This window comes from Podarcis cretensis (assembly GCF_951804945.1).
Source record: "Podarcis cretensis genome assembly, chromosome: 1".
In the NCBI taxonomy this organism is placed as follows: Eukaryota; Metazoa; Chordata; class Lepidosauria; order Squamata; family Lacertidae; genus Podarcis; species Podarcis cretensis.
The window spans coordinates 116,290,265-116,312,385 of NC_137170.1; the positions used below are offsets into that span (position 1 = coordinate 116,290,265).

Genomic DNA, 22,121 nt, shown 5'->3' on the forward strand with positions numbered 1-22,121 from the left:
ATGAATGAAATATGGAAAGGACAGGAGGCCAGACGCATTGGAAGAAAATTTATTGTTAAAATGTTTGTATTTTTTCTGACTTTGGATGATTTGGTTTATTGACAACAATGAATTGAAGTTTGTGTTGTACATATGCAAGTAAGTATAATAAAGCATAATAAAAAGATAAAGAAAGAAAGATTCTATTTTGGAATTCCAGAGAAACAAAATGTGTTTGTCAGATGAAACCTGGAACGAAGGCTCTCCCTATAGCTAAACCGACATTTCTGAACACTCAAGGTAAAAATGCACCATACCTCTTCTGCACCTGAGGTGCAAAAATGTTTTTCTTTCTTTCTTTCTTTTGCGAAAGGCAACCTGGAACCTTTCCAAAGTTTTCATTTTTAAATAACAGGGGGCGGTCACACACAAAAAAGACAGCATCAAATACAAAGTAACTATTAGCAGAATAAACAATCCCGAAGTTCATATAAGACTTTCAAATGATGTTTGGAGCCGAGCAAACAATAAAAACTGTATATTAAATAAAATTCCTAAAGACAGCTAATGCATCAAGCACACTTCAGCAGGTTGGTAATGTTCCTAGCAAACAATGCAAATTCAACAGCACGCCTCATGAATTATTCAACGCCTCGGTGCAGCGAGTGACTCCCCACTGCAAACATACAATATCCCGCCATGCCTGGAATGCTAATTTCACTGTCAATGCACAGCACCTATATATATATATATATATATATATATATATATATATATATATATATTGCACCTAACTCAAATTTCAAGTGAAATAATTAAATATAGTGTGGAAATATTGTAAATGTAATCCCAGGTTTGCATAATGACCCTGTAACACAAATAGCAAATAGTGTCTAAACAGCCAAAGTTTGACTATCTCTATCACATACCCTCCAACATTTATCCGATGAAAATAGGGAAGTCCTATGACAGCATCATCAATCATCATACTCTGCCCATCCGACGGGGTTGCCCAAGGCACTCTGGATGGCTTCCAACATATAAGGTAAAGGTAAAGGGACCCCTGACCATTAGGTCCAGTCGTGGCCGACTCTGGGGTTGCAACGCTCATCTCGCTTTATTGGCCGAGGGAGCCGGCGTACAGCTTCCGGGTCATGTGGCCAGCATGACTAAGCTGCTTCTGGCAAACCAGAGCAGTGCATGGAAACGCTGTTTACCTTCCCGCCAGAGCAGTATCTATTTATCTACTTGCACTTTGACGTGTTTTTGAACTGCTAGGTTGGCAGGAGCAGGGACCGAGCAACGGGAGCTCACTCTGTCGTGGGGATTCAAACTGCCGACCTTCTGATCGGCAAGTCCTAGGCTCTGTGGTTTAACCCACAGCACCACCCGCATCCCTTCATCCAACATATATAAAAGCGTAATAAAACTTTCCTACCCAGGGCTGCCTTCAGATCTTCTGAAGGTTGTAATTTACTTATCTCCTTGGATCAAGGGTCGTGTAGCTCCATACCCTCCAACATTTTTCATATAAAGATAGGGACCTCCTAGCATAATTCTCCAGCATTTCTCTGATGAAAATAGGGATGTCCTAAGGAAAAGCAGGACATTCCGGGATCATATCAAAAACTGGGATGGCTTCTGTAAATCCAGAGTCCCTGGAATCCATAGTTCCATTGTCCCTGGAAAATAGAGACACTTGGAGGGTCTGCAAAAGGGAAGGCCACAGGTTCTGCACCCTTGAGACAGGCAAAGAGTAACACAAAGTTGAAACTCCCTGTAGAATACGAGAGTTGATGCAGCAATTCCTTTTGTAGGAAGATAGAAGATGCTCCTGACAGTCTGGACAACAGCTCTTATACCTTAGAGGCAGGGCAGATAGGGCCCTCATCACTTTGGAGGCCCTCCTCATTGGCACCCCTCTATGAACCCTAGCAGACTACTTGGCAGTGGCCACTAACAATGGTGTTCTGGTGAGAAGAAGGTGACTTGGAGCTGCTTCCATTTATATTTCCCACAATGATCCAGGTGACACAGTGTCTGAATGGAACTCCAGGGCACTGTAGGACACACACGTGGTGGCATCTTCAAGCTTCCAGGCACTCAGTGGAGCATGGGAAAAGAGGATTCAAGGGCAGGTGTCAGCAGTCCATCATTTTGCTCAGGTTCTCGGTTATCTCTCATCTTCATCTGTCCATTAAGGACAGTGTTTATGCAACTGTTGCTGAGCAAGTATGGGTACAAGCCATTTTGTCTTGGGTGGCTTGCTAAATTCAGCAGTTGTGTAGAGAACTGATGAACTCGATTTCAAGTCTCAAGTCCCTGATTATATCCACTGGTGGAATTTCATTCCACCCCAGTAACAGCCCCTCAATCGTATTCTAAACATATGGGAACATCTTACATACTGATAGAATATTTTTTCCAAGTAGAGCTGCATGTCTTGATCTGATGTTGCAAAAGGAGAAATGGGGTGTTCAGATCAAAGCTTATCCCAACAAGAAAAGCCTTTGGGTGTGGGTAGACGCAATGTGGATATGTGAAGCTATTCACATCACCCAATCAGGTGTGTTTATGCTGGTGCACCACAGTTTTCAAAGTAAGGATTGGCTGGGTGGTTGGCTTTTATTTCAGCAGTGTGGAAATGGATTTCAGCCATTAGAGACGTTAATTCTCGAATGACGGTTTCTTGCCTATGCACTTCCTTAACCTATGCTAATGATTCAATTGGTCTTAACTGTTTTGAAGACTAGGCTGCCCCACAGTGGCATAATGGAAAAGGACATTGGTGCTGTTTTATTATTTCTGCTTGATTCTTGCAGTTTGCAAGCATGAGAGTCACTAGCATTTGGTAGCGCCATTGTTGCATACAACTGATGTCAGATTTTTCATGATTTCTGACACTAAGAGATAGTTCATGGCAACAGGCATTCTCCATAGGCACCCCTATGTTAATATTGACTAGCCAGGTATCAGCATTGACTAGCCAAGATCTTCTGAGCTTCAAAAAGGCAGGGTGCAGACCAGGCCCAGGAAGTCAATGGAAGTTCTGACAATAATGTGAAGGAACTCAGAATTGTATGTACTTCCCCCAGTGCTGTAACCGTCAAACTGCGAAATTGCATGAAATCTGTGGAGATGTCACTCTAAATTAACCAGGTATGAAGATTAAGGAATAAGGGGCAAATTTGGTTCAGATTGCATTTTCATGCAAACCTACTTAATTTGCACGTCCTGAAACAGTATATGAACCAAAATGGAGATTTCATTTGAAACCCGTGCTTCTTTAAATGCTGTGACACTGTTCTCCAGATAATCTGTAGAAAAATGTGCACATTGGGGAAAGTGTGCATTGAATTGCACTTGCTATTTTAAGCAACATACAAAAATGCATTGCATTAGGGGAAATTGCTTGCAAAATGTATATATTATGCAAAATTTTCTACAAATGATGATGATGATGATGATGATGATGATGATGATGATGATGTTACTATTTCTCCAGCCACCCTGGGTGGCTTCCAACAAAGATTAAAAATATATTAAAACATCAGTCATTAAAAACCTCCCTAAACAGGGCTGCCTTCAGATATCTTCTAAACATCAGATAGTTATTTATCTCTTTGACATCTGATAGGAGGGCATTCCACGGGGCGCGCACCACTACCAAGAAGGCCCTCTGCCTGGTTCCCTGTAACATGGCTTCTCGCAGTGAGGGAACTCCCAGAAGAACCTCTTTGCTGGACCTCAGAGTCTGGGCAGAACGATGGGGGTGGAGACGCCTATGTGCCTATCAGGAGAAATGCACACAATTATGCTAATGAAGTTTTATTAGGACTTTTATTTAAAAGGAAACACGTGCAGAAATGTGGACCACAGAGTGCAAAAATGAGAATCTTAGAGAAGCCAAAATTGTCATCCCTATGAGGGATTGTCGTAATTCTAGTGATGACCTCACAGAAAGCTACATTATATCAAGCCTGGCTACTTGTCTTATCTAGCTCAGTATTGTCTATTCTGACTTGACAGTAGGTCTCCTGCATCTCAGGCAGAAGGCTTCCCCATCAACTTTATTGTTTGTTTGTTTGTTTGTTTGTTTGTTTCATATACAGTGGTACCTCAGGTTAAGTACTTAATTCATTCTGGAGTTCTGTTCTTGACCTGAAACTGTTCTTAACCTGAAGCACCACTTTAGCTAATGGGGGCCTCCTGCTGCTGCTGTGCCACCGGAGCACGATTTCTGTTCTCATCCTGAAGCAAAGTTCTTAACCCAAGGTACTATTTCTGGGTTAGAGGAGTCTGTAACCTGAAGCATATGTAACCTGAAGTGTATGTAACCCGAGGTACCACTGTACCTCCTTTCATCATAAGACCTAAGGGCAGTTCACAGAATAAAATACAGGGTAAAACAAGTAAAAAAGTAAAACAAAACAGCAAAACAATAACATCTCCACTTCCCACATACAAGTTTAAAAGGCTGTAGGTTATGAATCAGTCCAAGGCCTGGTTGAAGAGGAACCTTTTCACCTGGCGCCTAAAAATATATAAGGAAGGCGCCAAGCGAACCTCCCTGGGCAAAGCGTTCCACAAATAGGGAGCCACTACAGAGAAGACCACTTCTTGTGTTGCCACCCTCTGGACCTCACATGGGGGAGGCACATGAGGAAGGGCCTCAGATGATAAACACAGGGTCCGGGGTGGTTTATATGGGGAGAGGCGGTCCTTCAGGTATTACAGTCCTGAGCCACAATAATAATTAAATCATAATAGCATATCTCCCAACATGTCCCAGTGGAAAACGTGTGTCTTCTGGGGCGGTGCACCTGTGCAAGTCACGAAACCTGTACAAGAGCACAGTGCATCCAAACACACATTTTTGGGATGCTGTGCTCTTGCAGAAGATCGTGGCCCCAGAAGACATGACCTTTCATGAAATCATGGTGCCCTCAAAACATATGTTTTGGGGCAACATGCTCTCATACAAGAGCATGTCAAAAATAGGATGTCCTGATTTAATCAGGACAGTTGAAGTGTATGCAGTAATGTCCCAGTTGGTCATGATCTAGGGACTTATTGCAATTTCATATTTTTGTCACTGTTATTTCATCTCACTTTTCTCCACTATATTATTCCTGTCTTGATAGATGAAGGCAGCCGGAGCAGTTGAAAAGTCACTTGTAAAAAGAGTTATGTTATCTGTTGGGCTAAAACCTCTAATCTTGTCATTCATCACTCATGTATTTCCTATCCAGTAACACGGACCTGCAAAGTGAATCACAGCCTTTTGAGAAAATGCTTGTCTTCAGCTCCTGTGTTAACCTACAGTGCATATATTATCGCTCTTATGTTTCTGATCCAGAGAGGTTGAGCAGCAGGGAATTGAAGGCCAGACTTCCAAAAAGTGATCAGATTATGGTGGTTGTAGAGCAAAAGAATATAAAAAATATTCCGCCACTTCTTCTACAACTAACTTTAAAGGTTTCAGTATATCCTTCCACAGACCTTTTTTTAAAAAAAGGTATTCAATGCATTTCATTTTACATGAATGAAAAAGAATGCTGGCTACAAATAATCAAACGGCGTGGATTATAGGTCATTGAGGTGAGCGTGCTCTTTTCAGTCTCCGGCTACTGAGAAGAATAAATGTGAATATCTGCCTTCCATATTACAGATAATGGGTTTTCAACTGTCGTCAGGAGAGCCGCATTTTCAGACAATTGGTGCCTCTCGCTTGCAGCAGCAGCAGCAAAATGTTCTCGTCTTCCGCAGAAGAATCCAGATACTGTCATTGTTTTGCCATGTTTGGGGGAAACAATTTTGACACAATTTCTACTGCAAATAAATATCTTCCTGGACTGAAATGTAGTGGCTATTCTAATTGCCAAACCTTTGAGCAGATATCGCTAATTTCAATGGGTGCTGAAGCGTGGGCCACCTACCCTCAAATCCGTTGTTTAAATGTAGGCATTTTTAGGACAGCAAATCCTTTAACTAGATTAAGCACCTACTTTTTAATGGGTTGATCAATGGGTTGATCACCTACTTTTTAATGGGTTGATCAATTAGCTGTAAATAAAAGTGCACCTTTTCAAAAGCACAGTATAGGTGTGTGTGAGAGAGAGACTTCCCAAAGGTGACTTCCCAAAGGTGTGTGTGAGAGAGAGACTTCCCAAAGGAAGTGCAAGTAAGAAAAAATAATAATAATGGTCCCCCTCATTTGAGGGTTTCAAGCAGAGGTTGGCTGGCCATCTGTCATGGATGCTTTAGTTGAGATTCCTGCATTGCAGTTGACCCTCAAAGTCCCTTCCAACTCTACAATTCTATGTTTCTATTATTGTAGAGTATGCATTAGGCTTGCCCAAGGATTACTCACACAAGGGAACTTCTTCTGAAAGGAAGGTGAAGACTTTCTTTTAGTAGTGCATTGCTGCCTGAAAGGTACATTGAAGTCCCAGGTGATTTGTGACAGCACTCCAGTGGCAGGTGCAGGCCTTGCCCTCCTGCCCATTTTGGCCTGTGAGGCAGATCCCGGTAAGGATCTGTCCCCTGGGGTGAAAATGGCTCCCCACCCCTGGCCTAAAGGATTACTACTGGGGAAATGGGAGAGAAGGGATTGAGGGTTGGTGAATGAAGGGGGCAGGGTTGCAGCCCCTAATCCATAACATTTGCAGACTAAAAAAACACCCCTCAAACAAACAGAAGGTGCTTTAGGTGTACACCTACAAAAGTGTGAATGGGACAAGCACACATATTTATTAGTGTACACGTTGTCCAGTATACACGCTGAGTGGAAAAACTGGATTGTCTACTGTGTATAATGGGTGATGTGGCCCTTCAATGAGGGGAGGGGAACCTGTAGCCTTCTAGATGTCATTGGACTTCAACACTCATCAGTCCGAGCCAGCATGGCCAATGGTTGGTCAGTGTGAGAGGTCCACTCACCTTCTCTGGTGGGTGCCATTGTGGACCAGAATTCCCCTGCACACCAAGATCCAATGTGCAAGAGTCCCAGGTTATTGCTTCCCAGGCAGCAAAGGAAGCCTCTGGCCTGGGCTTGTCTGGGTAATTGGTCCTGCCTGCTTGCCTAATCAGGAAATAATAATCATCATCATCATCATCATTATCATTATCATTATCATTATTTTTATACCCCACCCACCTGACTGGGTTTCCTCAGCCACTCTGGGCAGCTTATATATAGCATATCTAAAAACATAATTAAAAACATCAAACATTAAAAGCGAGCTCATACCTTTCAACATTTCTCTGATGAAAATAGGGACGTCCTACCATTACATCCAACATTTCTTCAATGAAAATAGGGACATCATATGGAAAAGCGGGACATTCCAAGATCGAATCAGAAATGGCTTGTGGGACAGCTTCGGTAAATCTGGGACTCTCCTTGGAAATTATGGACACTTGGAGGGTCTGCGAGCGGGCATGGGCAACCAGTATATAGCATAGGCCAGGCATAGGCAAACTCGGCCCTCCAGATGTTTTGGGGCTACAACTCCCATTATCCCTAGCTAACAGGACCAGTGGTCAGGGATGATGGGAGTTGTAGTCCCAAAACATCTGGAGGGCTGAGTTTGCCTATGCCTGGCATAGACTTTTCTCTAACAATACAGTTTGGCAGTTACTCTTTGATGTAGGTCAGGGAGTCCCTCATTTCCAGTTGACCCCAAAACACAAGTTCTTCTGGCAGGCTGGCCAGAAGGGGTGGGGTTTACCCAATGTCTAAGCCAAACCTCTTACATCTGTTATCAATAAAGCTGTGGCCTGATTTCACCCAAACATTGCTTGTTATGCCTCTCGCTCTTGATATTGGGGAGGACCGAAGGGTAGGAAGGACGCCTTACCATGAGTTTGATGAGCCTTTGGCCTGATCCAGAAGATTGCTTCTTCTGCTCTTAACATCTGGAGGGCCACAAGTTTTCCACCCTCGCCTTAGACATGGCTTCTTCCTCTGAACCACGCTGAGATCTTGTAAATCTGTCTGGGCTTCCATGCGAGACAGAGCTCAACGGTGCATGCCAGCACTCAGCCTTTGAAAACATGCAATCATAATACGCAAAAGAGAAGTTTTGAGTATATTTATTGTGCCCTTGTCTCACCCGTCAAGTCACTGGAACCAGCTTCCACACATTTGGGACTTGAGGGGAGACTGTCAGGTGTGATGCTCAGGCACATCTCATTTTAGAAAGTACAGTTATGTATCCTCCTTCAATAAACTCATCTTTCACAAAGCAGCCACAATCCAGCTTTGCTTTTACAAACTCTGGACACACACCAAAGCCCCAGATGTTGACCTCTGTTTGAGCAATTGTTCCCTTTCAGATTCAGTACTTGGTAGGAATTAATGCCTTCTAGGCAGACCGAACTAAGTTTCATTGAAGTCACTGGGACAAGTTAGACCCATTTGATTTTGATAAGAACTAAGTTCAAATAACATAGCCATTTTGCAAACCACATCAAAAGATTGTAGTGGTTTTGTGGATGGTCCATACCATGCCAGGCAGCAAATGGAGGCAAGAACCATTAGCTGTAAAAAGGATTAAATGGGAAACTGATACCTGCACATTTCAGGGATCGAGTTTTTCCCTGGGGAATATTTTTTTCGATCAGCCAGTCTTGGAGAAGGCAGGTGTTTTTATGAAATGTAGCACTGAATACAGTGCTATTTTCACGTTAACTGCTGAACAACTTCCCCCAAAGAGATGCAATTCATAGTGTGCTGGATATCAGCTTGGCATGAAATCATTTTTGCACTCAGTCATTCTTGCCATCTGTATCTTTTCAGCCCATCAGACATCCACAAGTGTGATCACCGCGGGGGAAGCAAGTGGGTATTGTTGTACAAATCCACTGAGGGTCGTTTCAAATGCCCAGAATTGTGGGTACCTCTTCTACTGCAAGGGATGCGGGTGGCGCTGTGGGTTAAACCACAGAGCCTAGGACTTGCCGATCAGAAGGTCGGCAGTTCGAATCCCCACGACGGGGTGAGCTCCCGTTGCTCGGTCCCTGCTCCTGCCAACCTAGCAGTTCGAAAACACATCAAAGTGCAAGTAGATAAATAGGCACTGCTCCGGTGGGAAGGTAAACAGCGTTTCCATGCACTGCTCTGGTTTGCCAGAAGCAGCTTAGTCATGCTGGCCACATGACCCGGAAGCTGTACGCTGGCTCCCTCAGCCAATAAAGCGAGATGAGTGCCGCAACCCCAGAGTCGGCCACGACTGGACCTAATGGTCAGGGGTGCCTTTACCTTCTACTGCAAAGTAGCATTCAAATTCAGATCTCGTAGTTACAATAATGCTGACATTGCAGTAATGTCGCAGCTTAGGGGGCAGAGCATCTCCTTTGTGTGCAGAAGATCCAGGTTCAGTCCTGGCATCTTCAATGTCCCCTACCCTGACATCTTGGAGAGCCACAGCCAATCAGTGTAAATGCTGAGCTAGATAGACCAATGGTTTGACTTGTTGTATATAAGGCAGCCTCCTTCATTCCTGTGTAATTATGCTTTGGATTGCCGCTGTCTTGTGCAAAGTGCATTACAACACGCTGGTGTATTTATACTCTGTTTTGAAACACAGTTCCTAGTCATTCTATATCCCCAGGAAAGAACTATAGTTCTTTGAAAGGGGAATCTAGGACTGCTTACTGGGAATTCCCAGAACCTTCACCAATCTGCAGTTCCCAGAATATTTTGTTAGGAGACAAGACAGTTAAAACCAGGGGTCAGCAAACTTTTTCAGCAGGCGGCCAGTTCACTGTCCCTCAGACCTTGTGGGGGGCCAGACTATATTTTGAAGGGGGGAAAAAGAATGAATTCCTATGCCCCACAAATAACCCAGAGATGCATTTTAAATAAAAGGACACATTCTATTCACGTAGATACACTGATGCCCAGACCATCCGTGGGCCAGATTTAGAAGGCAATTGGGCCGGATCTGGCCCCTGGGCCTTAGTTTGCCTACCCAAGGTGAAAACTATACATTTGCACAGTCTCACCATCTTCCAAGCCATGTTGCTAATCTCATGCTATGGTTGGACAACTGATGGAAAGAGGGAGGGAGGGAGAGAGAGAGAGAAAGAGAGAGATTTGCTTAAGACCCCCTGAGCAAGTTGAAGTAGACCTTAAAGCAGCTCCATATCTAACCCTCCATCTGCTGGACCACCCTGATGATGTGATGTGTTGACGGAAAGACAGCAGAAGTGTGACACCTGATCCGTTCATGATGTTTGTCTCCACTGCATTTTTATATATATATATAAAAATCTGCTGAACTGTAAAATGTGTTTTCCTTTGCTCTCTGTGATGATATTTTATATACAAGATTAGTTTCTAAAACCGTCCATGACTATGCAAGCATTGCTGGCTGATATTTTGAACTCAGTGATCCTGTGAAGCTATACCATAAATATTTCCACAAATGAGCCAGCTGCTCACATTATGTCTGCTAATGCTCTCCTAAAGCACAGTAAACCAGGCCTGCCGTGCAGCTTATCTGTCAGGGGCTGAAGACTCTCGGGGGCTTCATAAATCTACTGGTTTGTGGTCCCAGTAGAGCAAAAAAAACCTGGAGGTCTCTCAAGCACCTGAGAGGCCGTGAGACATATTTGGCATGCTATGTCCTGCCTGGGGGCCAGGGGTTGGTTGGACTTGTTGCAAACAAATAGTCTGGAAATATCAACTGTTGCTGCAAGAAGTACTACAGGGCCTCATTCCTCTGACACAAACCAGGACCCATGAGGGAAGAGCTCTCTCAGCATGTAGCACACAACGCAAGGTCCTTGTGGCTTTCAAATCAGGTTTTCAAATACTGCCATAGGACACAAATAAGGGAAATAATTCCACCTATGGGGAGCCCTAGATGTAAAAGTAAAGGACCCCTGGACGGTTAAGTCCAGTCAAAGGTGACAATGGGGTTGTGGCACTCATTTTGCTTCAGGCCAAGGGAGCTGGCGTTTGTCCACAGACAGATTTCTGGGTCATGTGGCCAGCATGTCTAAACCGCTTCTGGCGCAACAGGACACTGTGACAGAAGCCAGAGGGCACGGAAACATTTACCTTCCTGCCGCAGCAGTAGCTATTTATCTCCCTGCACTGGCATGCTTTGGAACTGCTAGGTTGGCAGAAGCTGGGAAGAGCAACTGGAGCTCAGCCCGTCGCGGGGATTCGAACCGCTGACCTTCTGATCAGCAACCCCAAGAGGCTCAGTGGTTTAGACCACAGCACCACCTGCATCCCAGCCCCAGACGTAGTAGTGTCTCAGACAAGGAGCACCTTCAAATGACTTTTGGAGCCCATTTCACAACTCAGGTCACATTCGCAGCATACATTTAAAGCACAATGCTCCCACACAAAGAACCATGGAAACTGTGGTTTATCCCTAAGAACATTTGTTGTTGTTGTTGTTTAGTCGTTTAGTCGTGTCCGACTCTTCGTGACCCCATGGACCAGAGAACGCCAGGCACTCCTGTCCTCCACTGCCCCCCCGCAGCTTGGTCAGACTCATGCTGGTAACCTCGAAAACACTATCCAACCATCTCGTCCTCTGTCGCCCCCTTCTCCTTGTGCCCTCCATCTTTCCCAACATCAGGGTCTTCTCCAGGGAGTCTTCTCTTCTCATGAGGTGGCCAAAGTACTGGAGCCTCAGCTTCACAATCTGTCCTTCCAGTGAGCACTCAGGGCTGATTTCCTTCAGAATGGAGAGGTTTGATCTTCTTGCAGTCCATGGGACTCTCAAGAGTCTCCTCCAGCACCATAATTCAAAAGCATCAATTCTTCGGCGATCAGCCTTCTTTATGGTCCAGCTCTCACTTCCATACATCACTACTGGGAAAACCATAGCTTTAACTATACGGACCTTTGTTGGCAAGGTGATGTCTCTACTTCTCAAGATGCTGTCTAGGCCTGTCATTGCCCTTCTCCCAAGAAGCAGGCGTCTTTTAATTTCGTGGCTGCTGTCACCATCTGCAGTGATCATGGAGCCCAAGAAAGTAAAATCTCTCACTGCCTCCATTTCTTCCCCTTCTATTTGCCAGGAGGTGATGGGACCAGTAGCCATGATCTTCGTTTTTTTGATGTTGAGCTTCAGACCATATTTTGCACTCTCCTCTTTCACCCTCAATAAAAGGTTCTTTAATTCCTCCTCACTTTCTGCCATCAAGGTTGTGTCATCTGCATATCTGAGGTTGTTGATATTTCTTCTGGCAATCTTAATCCCTAAGAACATAAGCACATACAAAGAGTCCTGTTGGATCATGGCTAGGGCCCATCTAAGTCCAGCATCCTGTTCTCACAGTGGCCAGTCAGATGCCTGTGTGAAGCCTGTAAGCAGGGACCCAAGCACAAAAACACTTTCAAGAACGCTCCCTGCCTGCAGTTTCCAGCAACTGGTATTCAGAAGCTCGTCAGCTGAGCACTGCCAGCCAAATCAGTGAAGAATAACCAGTGCAAATTCTGCAACGTGTCCTCCTTTTTCTTTGAGGGTGGGAAAAAGAGATATTTGTTTTTTTGTTTTTGTTTTTAGAATAATTTTTATTAAGTTTTCCATTTTAACAATCCAATCAAATCACATTAAATATTCCAGATTATACAAATACATATCATAAAGTCCAAATATTTTGCCAAATTATAAATTTTTGTTAGGGCTTCCATGCTTCAAGTTCAGTGGGGTCCAATCATCTTATGGTTCTATTGCCTTGAGTTTCCAATAGTTCCTTCTTTGAATCTTCCTGCTGTTATCCTTCTTTCTTTCATAGCCTCTGAGTTGTTTCCACAGGTGAGCTAAAGTGAGCAATAATATGCTCTGTGTGAACTTTGTATGAGACTCCTTTTCCCCCCCAGCTGGTAAGTCTTTTATTTGCAGTATGTCTTCACACGCTGGTGTTTATGCCGAATCAATCCAAAAGTCCTTCTCTGGTGGCAGATGCCATCTTCTCTCAGTTCCGATGAAATAGTCTAGGCTTTTGCTCATTCATTTTCTCACACAGGTCGCAAAAAAAGAGAGATTGGGGGGGGGGGGCAATTTTGTAGTAAGGTTAAAGCTTACTGGGAAATGATATATAATGAAATGAAAAGGATGTTTAAATTAATGTTTGTTAAAAAAAAAACCCCACAAAAACCAGAAGCTTTTCTTTTGGGAATTATAGGGACAGAACTACCTGAACTGTACAGAAACTTATTCCTGTATGCTACTACAGTGGCAGGAATGTTACTTGCCCCAAAATGGAAAGAAGCAGAAGTCCCAGGAAAGGAAGGATGGATACAAAAACTTAAGGAATATGCAGAAATGGCGAAACTTACCTGAAGAAGAAGAAATCAAGATAACAAACTTTTTAAAAAAGAATGGAAGTGGTTTATTGAATATTTACAGATAAATTGCAAACAGATAAGAACATTGGCAGGATTATTGTAATAACATGAAGTTTCATAAGAGTACATATTTAAAGAAGAGGAATAAATGAGCAATTTAAGTTAATTTGGATCTGCAGAAGATATTAAAAATAAATTTAAGACACTGCAGAAAGAGGGGGAAGGAAGTCAAGTTTTGAAAGGTCAAAATGATTGTAAAATCAGTGAAATGTATAAACCTGAAAAGTATAATTTATTTTTTTTAAAGAGAGAGAGGAAAGTTTGAATTCCTGGAAAAAAGAAAAAGAGATCTAACCACCCCTCCCCCCAGCTAAAGGTCTTCTGAGAAGCCCACTCATCCTCTTTGGTGGGCCCCATTGTGTGCTACAATTCCCATGTGCATTGGGGTCCAGCGTGGGAAGTCCCAGGAACTGTTTCCCAGGCAGCAAAGGAAGCTTCTGGGTGGAGCTTGCTGCCTAGGTAACTGGTCCCGCCTGCTCACCTAATCAGCGAATCACAAGTAGGCATGGACCACCAGCTGGTTTGCTCTGCAGCATCAGAGCAGATTCTGCAAAGTGTTCTCCTTTTTCTTTGAGGGTGAGAAAAAGAGATCTCAGAGATTTTCTTTCTTTCTCAGATAAAGGTCTTCTGGAAATGTTAGTTCAGCTCTAGCTGAAATAATTTAAACTAAGGATCAAGCTCCATACAGAAAGGAGGGCATCGAGCAACGCACACCAGTGGGGTGTGAGAGATAAAAACAACAACCGCCAGGGCACAAGCTTGAACTTGTTGAAATTATTATGTTATCAAATCATCAGCTATTATCTCAGAGCTGGCAGAGGTTGCTTTTGCCAAATCAAAGAAAAGTACACGGGGCACACAGGTGATGTGCAACTCTGCATTAAAGGATTCCCCCCTCCACCTGCTCTCTCGCTCCCTTATCAAATTTGAACTACTAAATAGCAAGCAAAGCACCGTAAGACAAATGCTAGAGTGGTGCGGTGAAAAGCAGAAGCTCTCTGAACTGGTAGGTCAGATCCTGGATTTAGGCTAAGCTCAGTCCTAAAAACCTATTGCGGTCACGTCACAGCATGCTTTTAATTCACTCTAACAGCCACGGCTTCGCTCAAAGAATTTGGAGTTGTAGTTTCTAAGGGCGCTGGGAATTGTAGGTCTGTAGGTCTCCTAAAAACTGACCTGATCTGCAGATCGCCAAAGAAATGTTTAGTGAATGGAAAAAGAGAAAACCTCACACACCACCCATCTCTCAGTGACAAGGTAAGCGCAACCCTGTACCAGAGGAGCGAACTCCTAGGGGCTGTGGGGGCTTCAGCGCCCACAATAAAATATTTGAGGGGGATGGGCCCCCACCAAATTGATGGACATTCCCATTCAAATGGTGTTTGTGTACTGTGTGATGTGATCGATTATTCAGGGTGGGGCTGACCTGGGCCCCAACAATATCTTATTCAAGTTGGCACCGTGGCCCTGTACACACCAAAATTCTAAAGGATCCTGTGAATGAGGGTATCTTTTGGAAACTTTTCAAGATATTGGAAGACAGAATAAATATCTTGCCCTGCCTTATAGGGTTCTTGAGGCAATTACAGTGGTACCTCTGGTTACAAACTTAATTCGTTCCGGAGGTCCATTCTTAACCTGAGATACCACTTTAGCTAATGGGGCCTCCCGTTGCCACTGCGTGATTTCTGTTCTCATCCTGAGGTAAAGTTCTCAACCTGAGGTACTACTTCTGGGCTAGCGGAGTCTGTAACCTGAGGTGTATGTAACCCGAAGTACCACTGTACTGAGATCATGGCAGTGTCTGCATATCACAGTAAACAACGGTTAACAGCTTGCCATGAACACACAGGTAGTTCCCACATCACTGTTCCCCAAGCACAAACAGGAGTGACAAATGGTGATCCCTGGCTTAGCATTACATCTGAACTAGGGATGGTGGTTTGTTTCATTCCAGGAAAGCCATGTTGTTAAACCAGGGCATGTTCTTGGCTTACCGAGTATGGTTTGTTTGAGAGAAACCAGCCGTGATACATTTGGTGTAATAAACCAGAAATGGAAGTTGGGGGAAGTCAATAGGTAAAGGTAAAGGTACCCCTGCCCGTACGGGCCAGTCTTGACAGACTCTGGGGTTGTGCGCCCATCTCACTTAAGAGGCCAGGGGCCAGCGCTGTCCGGAGACACTTCCGGGTCACGTGGCCAGCGTGACATCGCTGCTCTGGCGAGCCAGAGCCGCACACGGAAACGCCGTTTACCTTCCCGCTGGTAAGCGGTCCCTATTTATCTACTTGCACCGGAGGTGCTTTCGAACTGCTAGGTTGGCAGGCGCTGGGACCGAGCAGCGGGAGCGCACCCCGCCGCAGGGATTCGAACCGCTGACCTTTCGATCGGCAAGCCCTAGGCGCTGAGGCTTTAACCCACAGCGCCACCTGCGTCCCTATTTGTATTAATATTTGTATTAATATTGTCCTTTTCCATGCTGCATTTATGCAGCACACTGTGTACTATTTTACGGTGTTTTTTTTTAAATATGCCTTTGCACAACCCCTCCCCTTCTTGGACCACCCAAAGTGGTTTTAATAATCAAAATCAAGGTAATCAAAGCGCTACAATTTTTTTCTTTTCCTCTTGGATCCAAATTATTATTTTTTTATCATCTGGGGAGTTCAAGTTCAGCTGGGTGTTTCAAAAACTCAGGTGGCACACTGTAACTTCTGAATTGTCTATGGACAATTACTCTTACTATCTTCCCCATATCTTGTTTTCACTGCAGTTATGAAGAAAGACAGACAGACCTGTGTAGGATTGTAGCCAGAGCGGAATTTAACACACTTCCTTGCACCTGTGAAAAGGTTTGATTGCCACAGCTGTCAAAATGTTTTTAATGTGAATGGCTATCCTGATGGATCTCTTTCTCTACCTGGAACGACCATTCCCTAAACATGAGCAATTTTGTGATAGTGCTTGGAGTGTAGGTATCATAAATTAGGGTAAGTGGCGCTTTCGTGATTAACAATGCCACTTCCTTTTCTTAATGTTTCATTTATTAGAAATGAAAACAGACCTCCTCATTAAAATTGAAATAGGACTGGGGGAAATCTGGAATTTTATAACTGGCACTCATTATTGTAGCTGGAATTCCCAAATCACTTGAGCAGCTGTATTTCTGCCTCAGTTGTGTAAAAAGGCCACCCTGGTGCTGTTCGTAGGTTTTCCCACTCCTGCCCAACCAATCTGTTGGGGTGTCACCAGCAAAGGAAAAGCCGGAAGTAGACACAGCAACTTCATGCCAGTTTCAAGACTCAGGGCTATTCTCAAAACCAGGGGTAGCCATTGTGAACTCAACTCCCATGAACTCAAGCCAGGATGGCCAATGGCCAGGGTAAGGAATCTCAACAAATTCTGGAGGGCACCAAGCTAGCTATGCCAATCTAAATCAGGCTTTCACAGATGTTTTGGACTACATCTGCCATGAAACCTGACCACCTGCCACTCTGGTTGGGGCTAGTGGCAGCCAGATTCCAAATAAAAAATAAAAAATAAATTTGAAAGAAACCAGATTGGAGAAAGCTGGTCTTAAAGGTACATGATGAACCAACCTAGTTGAAGTTGAGCAATTCTTGGTCTGGTACTTGGGCGAGAGGGTTTTTGTTTGTTTTGTTTTGTTTTGTTTTGTTTGCAAATCATCATTTATTTGTATATCATCTTTCCATAGGCAGCTCTCAACGCAATGGGAGGGAAACGACGTAAGTCACAGCTTACAAAATATGACGACATACAAAGCACCAATAAGTTAATGAAGGCATCTCATTAAGAAAGATTCAACAATTATTAATTTTTTTTTAAAAAAAATCCCCTTATAATTCACAGTAAGGTCTGATAAGAAAATTGAAAAACATAATTACAGAAGCAGCAAAAATAATGCACCGTGGAAATCCTGGCCCCAATACAAGCCCCTAAACACCAGGCCACCTTGATTGTCTCTAGGCATCGTGAGTAACATGTTTTCCAGACCCACAATCAAGATGGTCTCTGGTACCCTCAAGCAGCTTTTTTAGCTGGAATCAGTTGGGTTCCTACCTATGTATACTGCCACTAATATTATAATGGAAGGAAGATGGGCTATATAACACTCCTGCTTTATCTAGGCTGCACCTGTGGTCCCAAAAGTTACCTACCGCTCACTTCAAGGATGCTTTGTATAGAGACAAACCTTAAGGTATATCACAAAATATCAGCTAAGAGCCTTGTGCAATATGTTAGTCTGGCATAACTCCAATCCCAGACTGCATCATGCCTGGTCACGCCTGTCTGTATCTTTACTTATCCCTTCAACTCTAAGTCCCCATCACCCATTGTTTCCTCATATCCCTGCTTTTGGGTCCATGGTGCCCCTTAAGGTTATAAAGTCAAATCCTGTGATGTCCATTCTGTACAGAAGCTCTATGCCCCCTTGGCTCCCTGGCCCACCTTCTCCATGAGTTCCCTTCTGCTGAGAGTGCCCAGGCCATAGCTACCATGCCTCCTGAGCATTCCTCTTTCTCTCTCCAACATCACACAGCCCACTTGTTTAATTAAGCAGGGAGAGGTTTCTTCAGATCCCATTCTTTGCCATTCCCTATTTGCCCTAGTTTCCATTCTCATCTGCCCTTTCCCCCGGCATCAATCTCCACCTCCTCTTATTCCAGAAACTTTCTCAGTTCATTCTCAGCTCCGCACCCTTCCTTTGACCTCCTTGCACTCCCTGTTCCTTATCTAATCTTCCCTAGATACTGGAGCCTCTCATCACTCCCCAGTGTCTATGAGATTTTAATCTATGCTGTACTGACAGCTACCACTTTCCTCATAGTAGCTGGACTGTAAACCAGTTCCTTGAGCAACTGGGCGTTTTGTTACCATATCTGCTAAGCCAATCGGTATCACAGAGTTCACTATTGCAGGTGCAATACCACGTAGATTGTTCTTTCTTCATTCATTCTCCCTCTCCTTCTTTCTCTTTTGGCTTTTCTCTTTCTTTTCTGGCTTAGTCTTAGAATATTATTTGATCAGAATGACACATTTCAGCCCACACCTCTTTCTCTCCCCTTCATGAACACAGCAAAAGTCCCTTAGTGTAGGCTACCCCCCTCTGATTCTCCATCTAAGGATCTTCATGGAGTACCATGGGTGAATCATGGTGACTTGGTGAGTCCCAATGTGACTTGTGCCAACCCAGTGTGGACTTGTGCCAACCCAATAACTTTCTGGGTTGAAGAGTATATGCTTGATTATTCCTAGAATCAGATACAAGGCTGAGTTTGAATGTGGTGGTCCTCCCCTCCCTTCCCCCCAAGCAAGTTCCTCCATGGGTGCATGCTTCCCCCTGACCGCCCAATGCCCTTTATCCTATAACATGACAGCCACATGCTCTAGGAAGTATACCCTTTATTTCAGGAATACATTTGGAGTGAGGATGAGCCTTCCATCTACCTCTGTTCAACTTGGTGTTGGGACAAGGAGCATGTTTTGCCACATCTCACCAGTGTCTCCCCAAATGCATCCCATGTGCTTTGTTCCCCGGAAGTGAGGTGGTAGCCATTGAGAACAGACAGTTCCCATTCTTGGTGTGATGCTAGAATGTTGGGGGAACTGGGAAGTGGTATCGACGAGTGGGACCTGCAAACCACCTGCTGCTGTGTGGAGTGCTCTGATTTAGGGTGCCAGTCAACCAGTTGTACCCTCTTTAAGGACACTCTATTCCACCCATTAGTCTCCATTCTTCCCCCAGCAGTTATTCAGCATTATGTAACCATTCTGAGTTCTCATTGTATTGCATTTGATTCCTTTGAGGTTTTGTCCACCTAAAGCAGTGGTTCTCAACCTGTGGGTCCCCAGATGTTGTTGGACTACAACTCCCATCATCCCTCAGCTCTGGCCTTGCTAGCTAGGGGTGATGGGAGTTGTAGTCCAACAACATCTGGGGACCCACAGGTTGAGAAAGGCTGACCTAAAGGGGTTTTTCTGTGCTTCAGCAAACTTTGGAGTTCCCTCAAACCTGTAGATAGGTTCCTCTTGTGTGTGGAAGATGCCATTATATAGGATGATGGCAACCTGCATAAGGATAGGCACTTCACAAATGGGTTGACCATTAGTAAATGGTAGACTTTGCCAAGCAGGGGCATCTCCAGTTGTTTTGGACTACAATTCCCATTAGCCTGTAGTACAAAACATCTAGAGGGCATCAGGTTTGCAAATGTTGCTGTATGAGTAGAACATTGACCTGAAAATCCTCAAGCTTTCAGAACCACGAGAGTGTATCTGAAGAAGTGTGCATGCACACGAAAGCTCATACCAAGAACTAACTTAGTTGGTCCAACACGGCTACCTATCTGTAACTAGAACCTCGAGAGTTTAATTGAACTCATGCCTTTGACCACTGTGATAACTTATGGTAATAAATGGGGGATAGCCAAGTCATTTCCCACAGCTACTAAGAAACCTTTCTGCATTAAGTAGCAGCATGAAAGTCCATCCTAGCAGACACTAAGCGAGGACCCCTGGCTAGCTTCCTCCCTGCATTAGCTCCTTTGAATTCCTCTTGCTTCTGAAAGATCCTTTTTAAAAAGCTTCCTCTTTCGCTAAGCTCAAACATCCATTTTAATTATACATCTGACTTGACGAGCTATGTTTTGAATTAATATTTGCAAAGAAAAGGGTGGATTTAAAAGGCTTCTCTTGGTTAATTTGCACCAGAAGCGCTTACATGGCTCATTCAGCCAGGGCAGAGATACAAGACCTTAATAATACGCCGTGCATTTTGAAGGTCCAGGATTAACGCATAGTCCACCAATAAAAGATGGATAAGGAATTCCATATTCTGAAGAGGCCTCTTCACTCTCTTATCCATTCCCCAAATACTGAAGATGTTTCAAGTGCTGTGTCCTATACTTTATAGCCAACTGCTGCTCTGAAAAGTCATTGATCCAAGTAGAATATTGACCAGCACTGTCAGGGATGATGGGAGTTGTATTCCAGCAGGTTCTCCATCCCTGGCCGATGGGTTCTGAAAGCCTATTTCATGATGCCTACCACAGTCCTTTTTCAGAGTGTTCCATTTGGTGTTGCACTTCAAGATTGGTTTCCTAGAACATGCAGTGAAGAAGAGAATATCTGAGCCCGGGGAGAATATTTGATTATTTCGGCTCTACTCAAGGACATAGCAGTGTTGCTTCCGTGCAAGAATTAGGAGAGCAGTGTGACTTCGAGAAGGGATGGAGGAGGCTGTGGGTGAAGATCAGGCAAAGGATGCTGGGATATTCGGGGCCCTGCAAGTCAAGGATAAAGGAGCACACTGTGACAAATGCACAGAGAGGGCTGAGGAGAGATAGGGGAAAGATGCATCTCATTTGTTGCAGGGAAGGACTTTTGATCACGCTCGAAAGCTCTTTTTGCACAGTCAGTGGTAAAGACTCTCCATGAAAAAGATGGCTTTCTTAAATAAAACATGACTTTTTAAAAAGAGTACTTTTCTACAAATCTCTGAAACGAACCCTCAGTATTCTGCTCAGATGATTATGAAATATGCAGAGGGAGGTATCACATACGCATAATTGTCAAGAAAAATTGCTCACAAGGGAAAGTCAAATTGTGAAGTTAAGAACTGTGCCTCTATTAGAGCTCATAAGAGCCCAAGCCAGGAGCTCTCAAAATGTGTTCCAGGGTAACAGTGAATCAAGTTCTCCGGAAAAAAGAACTTGCCTACCACTGTTAATCTTCCTTTCACGTGTGCAAACACAAGGGAGAATTGGGTGCATTAGAGGGCACACTCAGCACACACAATGTAATAATTAGGCTCTGGTGAACTCAAGGTTAGACTACTGCAATGCACTGGGACATCCCTTAAAAAGCATTAAGAAATCTTGCTGCCAGACTGTAGATTGGTGTTGGCTAATTGGACCATGTCATTCATAATTTTGTTGGATCTTCACTAGCTGCCTCCTTGCTTCCAGGCCTGATTTAAGGGGATGTTTCTGATCTTTAAAGCCCTTGATTGTGAGAATCACCTTATTCATTTGCCCCCATACACCTTCTGCTCAACATCTAAGAACTTGTAGGAGCAGAAGTGGTGCTGGCCTAATGGAATGCTTTCCCTGGAGAGGTTCAACAGGCCCTGAGGGCAAAACCTGGCTTTTCCACAAAGCCTCTGATTGACTTATATAAGGATAGAAATCCAGTCCACAAGCAGGGCATCTGCACAGCTTGTGATCCTCACCAGCACGCCACAGCTCAGGGGTAGAGCATCTGCTGGACATGTAAAGGTAACGAACGGTAAAGGGACCCCTGATCATTAGGTCCAGTCTTGGCTGACTCTGGGGTTGCGGCGCTCATCTCGCTTTATTGGCCGAGGGAGCCAGCATACAGCTTCCGGGTCATGTGGCCAGCATGACTAAGCCGCTTCTGGCAAACCAGAGCAGCGCACAGAAATGCCGTTTACCTTCCCACTGGAGCAGTACCTATTTATCTACTTGCATTTTGATGTGCTTTCGAACTGCTAGGTTGGCAGGAGCAGGGACCGAGCAACGGGCGCTCACCCCGTCGCAGGGATTCGAACCGCCGACCTTCTGATCCGCAAGTCCTAGGCTCTGTGGTTTAACCCACAGTGCCACCCGCATCCCTATTGGACATGTAGGCAGTGCCAAATTCAATCCCCAACATCTCCTGGCAGGGTTGGGGCAATTTCCTGCCTGCAACCTTGGCGATCTGCTGCCAACCAATGAATGCA

General features: G+C 44.3%; 1 long non-coding RNA gene across 1 annotated transcript; it reads right to left on the minus strand.

Annotated features, from left to right (window-relative positions):
• Positions 1 to 19,972: 19,972 nt before the first annotated feature.
• LOC307211493 lies at positions 19,973 to 21,654 on the minus strand. Its single transcript, XR_013836477.1, has 2 exons — positions 21,612 to 21,654; positions 19,973 to 20,664 (listed from the first exon to the last, which is right to left on the minus strand). It is a non-coding gene; the product is annotated as an uncharacterized lncRNA (long non-coding RNA).
• Between the last annotated feature and the right edge of the window lie 467 nt (positions 21,655 to 22,121).